This window comes from Leiobunum rupestre, chromosome 2 (genome assembly GCF_980474605.1).
Source record: "Leiobunum rupestre chromosome 2, qqLeiRupe1.1.hap1, whole genome shotgun sequence".
Taxonomy (NCBI): domain Eukaryota; kingdom Metazoa; phylum Arthropoda; class Arachnida; order Opiliones; family Sclerosomatidae; genus Leiobunum; species Leiobunum rupestre.
The window spans coordinates 58,502,938-58,513,075 of NC_143385.1; positions in this window are offsets into that span (position 1 = coordinate 58,502,938).

Here is a 10,138-nt window from a genome sequence, read left to right on the forward strand (position 1 = left end):
ACCGCCGACGATAATCCTTGGTTAACACGTGCAAAATCGCTTCACCCAGGTTCGCTTATAGCCAAGGCCTAACGCCATTTCAAATTATGACTAGAATTTTGAAAATACTAAAATGTATCCCAAAACAATTAGTTAATCATGTGTACTATATATACTGTAATATTATTTGACATTATTTAGAATTTTATTCCCATTATTTTGGAAATTACGAGCAATTTTACTTGCCCGCCTTATCGTTCTGAAAGCGATTCTAAGCGAACCGACTTGGACGAGTTGCTTCCCGAACCAACATGAAGCGAATTCTTTCGCTGGTTTTGGAAACTAGTTATCTAAACGAAGCGATTCGAGGGGTAAGTGTGAACGTGGCTTAAGATATGATTGGAAATCTAGGGTACCCAGTGACGTTTGAAGGCAGTGCTAAATATATAGTTAACCCGTACATTAATCATTAATTCTCGAAACGCACTCATAGAGCTCTGATTTCGTTCTGATAATTGGAAATATGACGCCAAACGTCATTTGAGAGCGCCCTAAAAGTGTGGAAGTAAGTCATTGTAAGTTAATTAAAATGGTAGGTGTTATTCGCGTTGAGAGAAACTAGACATTTTCTCTACCTCACTCGCAATTCGTAATTACGATTTTATCAAAATTAAACCCGAATTCGAAAAGAGTATCCGATTTCAAGAGAAGGGGCCATCTGGATCGCATTTAGAGAAAAAGCGAAAAGTCGAATCACGGCAGTGGGGAACATTCACCAGCCACTGTCAAAAACGTGAAATAAAACCGATTCCAATGTCTATCTCTCGCTTTCGAAGGAGAGGGTCCGGACCCAGACGGAAGTTAACTGAATTTTTTTTCTTTCCCACGAAAACCTAATTCGAAAAACGCTCGTGGTTATAATTACCAGAACATTAAAGCAAACTTGACCTTAATAAGGTTTGAGTTATGGTATCAGATAACAAGTAAAATAGGAAGCGATAAGATTTAGCTTAAATGAAGAAAATCTAAATTTTACGGCGAAAACCGTCTTGAAATATAAAGCGGTTGTTTTTTAAGGAATTTTTGTAAAATTGGTTCTTCTTTAGTCCGAAAGTTGGAATCCTGTTTTTAACCATGGAGACTAGACTAGCATTGTGCAGGATGTATAAAAATGGGAGAGAAACACAATGGTATTGCCAACCACGTAAGGACAACCAAAGGTTACGATATGAATTTTGATGGAGCTGAAATTCTAGATAGAGAGTCACATTTTTACAAAAGACAATTTAAAGAAGCAATTGCTATAAAAGATATAGGTAAATTAAATCTAGATAAGGGCAAACTGTGTATACAAAATTGGGGGGATTTAAAAATAAAAAATATAAAAAAATAAAAAATTAAAAACAACGATTGTAAAAAATTACACTGATAAGAGAAATGTAAATTAGAATATGTCGACTTGTGAATTGTTTTAAATTATTTTAAATCATTTGTAAACTGTACGCCTGAAGAGGGGTTCCGACCCGAAAGCTAGCGTGTTAAAGTGTATTTTTAACCATACAATAAAAATTGTAAAACCATGAAGTATCCGTTGCGTAATATTTAAATTTTATTCTAGAATTCAAACCATGGTCACGAAAATAAATATATACGATTATTGTGCAGGATAGTACTAACCTATGGGAGTTGGTTATTCGGTCTTGGTATATTTATTTTTGAAATATGCGGTTTTCTAGCGATTCAAATTGATACATAAATGAAAATAATTGTTTAGGAGATCTTAAAAGTAATTAGAGCCTTGACCAACTTTTGTAATGAATGTAATCCGATAATTGCACGGGACCTAAAGTTCATCAATTGCCGAAAGAAATTGAAATTTTTCTTAAGTTTAAAATAGGCCGCTAGAGTGTAATCATGTTTAATCTCTTGGCAAAAACTGTAATCTTATTTCTCGTTTAATTATTGAAAATTAGTTTTCGTTATAGTCGGATGTCCGTCCTGGTTGTATTTTTTTGGGCTCGTTCAGTATATTGCACTCGCAAACTGAAACCGGCTCAGCTAGCTTAGAACAGAACATTGGAATTTAGAAAAACGATTCCAGTTTACACTTGTCTAAAGTCACCATCAATTTCATGGAATTACAAACATTCGATCCGTTATGAATGCAAATGATTTTCTTAAATTTCAATTCCTAAATCAATAGGTGATTATGAAAAATATCGGTGGTCATGTGATTTGGTTAAGTACTACCAAGTTGAAAGTATCAAAATTGACCTTTTTTGTAAATTCGTCTGGCAAGGGTTAGCGAGATTTCTATTATTTCATTGTTCAATCGAAAGGATTTTTCGTTTTGAGAAATGTTTGCAAAGTCGTTAAATTAAGGTAATTGATTTATTAAATGAAATATCTTTAAATTCTATCCAAATTGATTTTAATTCATTTTCAGGAATAATGGAAACATGTATGTAAATATAACCTTGTGTCTTCTATTAAAATTGGGCTTGTTTCTTTATCAATACTTGGTCTAGAACTATAAGAAATAAAAAAAAAATAATAAATTTGTTAACTTTATGTATTTTTAATAATTTTAGAAAAATACTAACTTTTCAAACAATCAATCCATGGTTGGTGCTTTTTACTAAACGCGGACGACCGCGGGCCTCGGTAGGTGCAGACGAATTTAGGCAGCCGACGCTTTGTCCAAAAATAACCAACTGCCGTGAGCCTATGCGCGCAATTCTTTTTCATAATCACCTATTAATTAAATAATAATAATATAATATTTGTGATCGGCTGAACCATCTTACTCGCTCGCGGAAATCGTGGTTGGGGAAAGACCAGGGGTTTGCCTTGCCAAATTTCGATAAAGTTGAACAGGGGCAGCCAATGATAAAGTTGGGTTAAAAAATCAAGGGATCACTGGGCAGACAGAGGTATATATTAAAAATAATCTTTCCGCGTGGAAATCTTTCGATATTATGCTTGAGAGATAGGTGGCGCTATTATGCTTAGTTTACAGTAGCGCGTAACTTTGGAAAACACAAAGTTCTTACACACGCAAAGAAAATATTAATGTGAGCGCTAAAGGAAACGAAACTACTAAGAAAATACATATCCGATCTTATTAATACTTTAAACCAGATGCTATTCAACATTACCAAAGTAATCGGCATTTATTACTAATACTACAATGTTTCTTTTACGAGAGCAGTATCCATGTTTTAAATAAAACATGAACCTTCGCAAAGTCGTACGATGTTTTAGTGAACGCGATTTTTCCGACCAGCCACCAATGCATACGGCACTGCATTTACCGAGGTGTTGGACGAATTCGAAGAACTTCTATTGGCCTGTGTTCAACGACTTTGGTTCTAGCACATCAACAGCATGATTTTATTTAATATCTCCACGAAGAGTCCCCCAATGAACGATTGGCCGAAACGGTCCAGTTTCTTTGCCAGCAAGATAGCCAGACTTAAGACCGTACTGTGGGGTTTCATCTTAATTAAACACTATATCGTTATGCTTTGCCCATGAAAAGTAAACATTTCCGGGTGTGTCTAGTAGGTTTTAAAATGCGTAGTTGTTTCCTTGAATAAAAACTTTATAATCTGGTACACTGAATCGTTTTATGCATTTAACTAATTTAGAAATGCTGATTATTATATCGAAGTGAAAATTAACCTTTTCCGATGGAACATTTTTTAATTGTAGTTTCGAGAGTACGTTCTACAACTTTCATACGGAAACGTTTTGTCTAATCTCTATCAGTGAAAAATAATTTTTATAAAACTACAAAAACTCCCAGATGTTTTTGAAATTTACCAAATAAAAGGTTTTTATGCCCATAAATATACCCTGATCACTTTAGAACTCTACATTAAATAGTGTTTGAGAAAATGCCCTGGCCAGTCACCCCGTAGAAAAAATATTTATTTCAGATTGATAAAACTAGGTGGCCAAAAAAACATTTTCGGAAATTTTCAGAAATCGGTGAAATTTTACTAAACTTTTTCAAAAAAAACTTAAGTTTCAAGATTTAATAGATTTTGAAATAAATGGTTTATCCGTACGAAAACCTTACTGTATGTTTTTATTTCATTCTAATAAAGTTTTGCTTTATTACAGCTTTGAATCAAAGGGTGAATTTAACGACCCCAAATGATATCTTATAATAAAATGTTTTGAGCTCAGACCAGTCGCTTAAATAAGATTATCGACACAGCTATACGCAAATTCTAAAATAAGGTACGCCTATAATTTAGCCCACACCCCTTTGAAGCACCCCTGAAATGGATTTATTTCCTTTTCTCCCAAATTATTTATCCCAAGTCATAGTTCTCTCAATTCCATTTCAACCAAAACATTTTCTCCCAACAGCATTTTACCCAAAATATCACTTCCAAAAATGTTGTAAAAAGTAAAATTTATTTTATTCATACTAACAAGGAGACGACCCGAGGTCATAATCACCGATTTGGTTCAAACTCGGGTATAGTGTACACCTCCATGTACCTTAAAAAACCTGTAAGGGAAAAGTTGCGACGGGCTTTCGTTTTTCCATGGCAACCGAAAAGGTTTTGGCAACATGATTTGGAATTTTTCCATTGAAAATAACATGGGAATCTAAAGGATTTTAAGGGTCCCTCCCCTGTGAAACCTTTTGGAAAATGAAAATTTTTTAAAATTTCAAAAACGTTAAAATTATCCTTAAATTGATTTTTAAAATTAAATTTAATCAAGTTTAAATGCAATTTGGTCAATTGGGGGACCCTTAAAATCCTTCAGATTCTCAAGTTATTTTCAATGGAAAAATTCCAAATCATGTTGTCAAAAACGTTTTCGGTTGCCATGGCAAAACAAAAGCCCGTCGCAACTTTTCCCATGCAGGTTTTTTCGAGGGGCAGATTACTTTGTTACAGGGTGTCCTAATAATCATGATTAAAAATTTAATCATGATTTAATCATGATTTAATCTTTGTACAGCCAAAGCTACAGATTTAATTTTAATCTAAGAGAGCCCTTTATTATATGAATTAATCCTACCAGGGTGACCTAATAACCATTGGAGTGAGCTGCCCCTCGGGTTTTTTAAGGTACATGGAGGTGTACACTATACCCGAGTTTGAACAAAATCGGTGATTATCACCTCGGGTCGTCTCCTTGTAAGTTGAAGCCCCATTTAATGGAATCCAAAAAGTCTACATGCGTTTTATTTCTGGTATCCAGTGCATCTCTTAGTTTTTTGCTCTTAACGTCGAGTTCACCATATTTCTTAGGGGTGGTCTTACTGGGCTAAGGCGCTTCATAGAATCGATTTCTATCTTAAGTGAAGGAGTGCATAAATGATGGGTTTACGGACTTAAAAAAAAAATAATAATCAGCTAGGCTAATACCCAAGGCACCACCTTAGGCCCAAGTCATCTAGCGACTTATAATGCCTTTAAACAGGTGGCCGGGTTACAATGCGTAGAAGGGCTGTAGCCAGCCCTTCACGCCACACGAGCCAACTTTTAATGCTTTGTTCCTCTTGTTGTGGGTACATTCGCTGTCATTGTTTGTGCGTGAGTCTGAGTCTTCACCATGGCACCACATCGACCTCTGGTACGAGAAGTGTCCTCTCCCAGCCAAGAATTTACGACTTGATCAGCCATTTCTCTGTACTGCGGCAAATCGGGTGCTTTATCCTAACTACCTTCTAATAGACATCTAAAATTCGATATTGGTGTTGAATACGTGCACTAGGCCATGGACTTGAACTTGTCACCAGATTACTTGCGGGAAATAAAAAAAAATTACCCCTTATACGATAAACGGGAAATAGATCTTCTATAGAAGCCACTACAGCCTGTTCGAAATGCTACCGTCCATGCATACGCGTTGGGCAGAGCATATTCTTGAAACCATTCAATTAGTACCGAAAATGAGAATTTTATCTTCGTTACCTTCTTTGAAAAACAGAAATTTTTCATTCGAGAGTATTCTGAATTAAAATTACAATTAAAAAATCGTGTTCATCATCTGATAAAACGAACCTTAAAAAATAGCATATTAAAAATTAATTGTAAAGGTTTGTTTACACTCTAGGACAAAAAAAATTAAAGTATATAGTAAAGAAACTAAATCTGATAAAACAAGCCTTACGTCATAACCTGAAATGATATCTTGTCTGTGATACGTCACACTTTGTTAGGAAAAAATACTTCGATTAGATATTGTAATTGGATTTTCCCGTCAATGCTTGGTTGAGTCATAAAACGGTAGCAACGTATTGCAACTTAGTAAACGAAATTACCATTCCCTTAATTGCGTGCATATCCCGTATACGTATACCCAGTCGTAATGAACGCTTGAATGGGTATCGTCCCAATCGAGCAATCGATAGTAATTCGATTTAGCCTCGCTAAGGAAAAGATCGCTTAAAGGAGGCATAATTAATACCATTTTTTGGCTGTCTAAACGGTCGAGAACGAGCGGGTGAAAACAGACCATGATCTTCCTATTGAGATGTCACTCCGTTCCTGCCTTCGACTTTTCAACCCTCTCCGCTGGTGGCGCCCCTCACAGCAACACATCAAATTAACCAAAGTGTTTTCCCCCTCGTTCGCAAATCGTTTAACTAAATGTGTCTAGGTATATTGGTACAGTGCATGTGGGTAAAATGAGAATGAAATTGGATTTTCATAACAAATGGTCTATGCAGCTGGAATAATCGAACGCGTGGAGTAAACGCATTCAATTACTCCAGTTCCACTCTGGGTCCTAAATCCTATAGCTATACCACTGGCATGTACTGTTTTTAAGAGTATATCCTTGTTTATTTTACCTTGGTTTCTAACCATTTAAAGGAAAATTTTACATCCTAAGTGTTCTTTACCCTTTTGAACAGGCAGGCAACTAATATTATAAAGGTTGTATTTATTATTAATTAATCAATTTATTATTAATGTAATCAATTTATTATTAATGTAATCAATTTATTATTTATGTAATCAATTTATTATTAATGTAATCAATTTATTATTAATGTAATCAATTTATTATTAATGTAATCAATTTATTATTAATGTAATCAATTTATTATTAATGTAATCAATTTATTATTAATGTAATCAATTTATTATTAATGTAATCAATTTATTATTAATGTAATCAATTTATTATTAATGTAATCAATTAATTATTAATTTAATCAATTTTTTAATTCAATCAATTGTATATTTATTTAATAAATTTAATATTTATTTAATAAATTTAATATTTATTTAATATTTATTTAATAAATTTAATATTTATTTAATAAATTTAATTTTTATTTAATAAATTTAATATTTATTTAATAAATTTAATATTTATTTAATAAATTTAATATTTATTTAATAAATTTAATTTTTATTTAATAAATTTAATATTTATTTAATAAATTTAATATTTATTTAATAAATTTAATATTTATTTAATAAATTTAATATTTATTTAATACATTTAATATTTATTTAATAAATTTAATATTTATTTAATAAATTTAATATTTATTTAATACATTTAATATTTATTTAATCAATTTAATATTAATATTTATTTAATCAATTTAATATTAATATTTATTTAATCAATTTAATATTAATATTTATTTAATCAATTTAATATTAATTTCATTTAATTAATTTCATATTAGTTTTATCAATTTAATATTAGTTTAATTTAATTAATTTCATATTAGTTTATTCAATTTAATATTAGTTTAATTTAATTAATTTCATATTAGTTTAATCAATTTAATATCAGTTTAATTTAATTAATTTAATATTAGTTTAATCAATTTAATATTAGTTTAATCAATTTAATATCAGTTTAATCAATTTAATATTAGTTTAATCAATTTAATATTAGTTTAATCAATTTAATATTAGTTTTATCAATTTATTATTAGTTTAATCAATTTAATATTAATTTAATCAATTTAATATTAGTTTTATCAATTTATTATTAGTTTAATCAATTTAATATTAATTTAATCAATTTGATCCAGGATTTTTTACAGCTTACCAAAATTTTCTCTATTTCCAAAGATTTCTATAGATTCCTAATTATTTTGATTTTTAAAATAATCGTTGATTTTTAAGATATGTATTAAAGATTTTCCAATTTTAATTTCACGGATTTCTTAAGTTTTAGATATTTTTTTAATTTTTATCTATTTTTTAACTCGAAGAAAATATCTTTTTCTAAATGTACCCCAGAATCTGTCGAGTGACTGGATCCTCGATAAAAGGGTCTATTATTAAATATAAACGAAATATTTTGACTTAATTGAGTGCAAGTCCCCAAATTGTGTAGATTGTAACAATGGTCAGTCAGGGTCATTATGGGGAACACCCCATTATCAAGGGGTAAGGATGAGGTCGTGAACCCCTGACACAAAATCTCACCCTGACTTTCCTGTATATATAATAACGGGCTTCCATTCAGTTGGTCCCCTTCGGCTTAATGCATTACCTTCCTTTGTTTGAGAACATGAAATGCTAATACGGGATTCTCGGGGCTGTTGGAGCAGATGACGCTCTCTCTCTCGCCTAGACGCGATGCCAGATGGGACACTGTCTCCTTCCCGACTCCCATATCCTAATATCGGTTACCATGCCAACCCGCGTGTCACTCTTTCATCGTTTGAAACTCTCGCGCGCCACGCGATTCGATGAATGTAAAATAGGCCTTATTGCGCGCTGACAACTGCCAGCGTAACTCGGCGTTTCGTTCTGATAGATAAAGCGGGTTTCATTTGTCAGTGGTGGTGGGGTACTTTGTATGTTAATGGTGTTGCAATATAGTGCGCTTTCGAAATTAGCTGGTTCCTCAACATACACTTCCGCACTTCCGATACGAAGATGAGGAAATGAATCGGTTTTATTTCAATTAACATGAACCTGATCCTCTGATAAACAAATTAGTATCAATTGATTAAATAATTAGCGTATCAGTTAATGATGTTCTTGTTAATTGTTTTGCTATGTATATATTTATTTTGTAATTATTGTTGAATATTCGAATTTACAAAATATTTTGCAATTATTTGGAATTTACAAAATATTTTGTAATTATTGTTGAATATTGGAATTTACCAAATATTTTGTAGTTATTGTTGAATATTGGAAATTACAAAATATTTTGTAATTATTGTTGAATATTCGAATTTACAAAACATTTTGCAATTATTGTTGAAAATTCGAATTTACAAAACATTTTGCAATTATTGTTGAATATTGGAATTTACAAAACATTTTGTAATTATTGTTGAATATTGGAAATTACAAAATATTTTGTAATTATTGTTGAATATTCGAATTTACAAAATATTTTGCAATTATTGTTGAATATTGTAATTTCCAATTTTTTGTAGTTATTGTTGAATATTGGAATTTCCAATTTTTTTGTAGTTATTGTTGAATATTGGAACTTACGAAACATTTGTAATTATTGTTGAATATTGGAATTTACAATACTTTTGGAATTATTGTTGAATATTATAATTTACAAAGCATTTTGTAATTATTGTTGAATATTGGAATTTACCAAATATTTTGTAATTATTGTTGAATATTATAATTTACAAAGCATTTTGTAATTATTGTTGAATATTGGAATTTACCAAATATTTTGTAATTATTGTTGAATATTGGAAATTACAAAATATTTTGTAGTTATTGATTAATATTGGAATTTACAAAATATTTTGTAATTATTGTTGAATATTGGAAATTACAAAATATGTTGTAATTATTGTTGAATATTCGAATTTACAATACATTTTGTAATTATTGTTGAATATTATAATTTACAAAGCATTTTGTAATTATTGTTGAATATTGGAATTTACCAAATATTTTGTAATTATTGTTGAATATTGGAATTTACAAAATATTTTGTAGTTATTGATGAATATTGGAATTTACAAAATATTTTGTAATTATTGTTGAATATTGGAAATTACAAAATATGTTGTAATTATTGTTGAATATTCGAATTTACAAAATATTTTGCAATTATTGTTGAATATTGGAATTTACTAAATATTTTGTTATTATTGTTGAATATTGGAATTTACAAATTTTTCTCTAGAGCAGCGCCCGTCTCAACGTGCGCACTCTGCCCCCCTCCC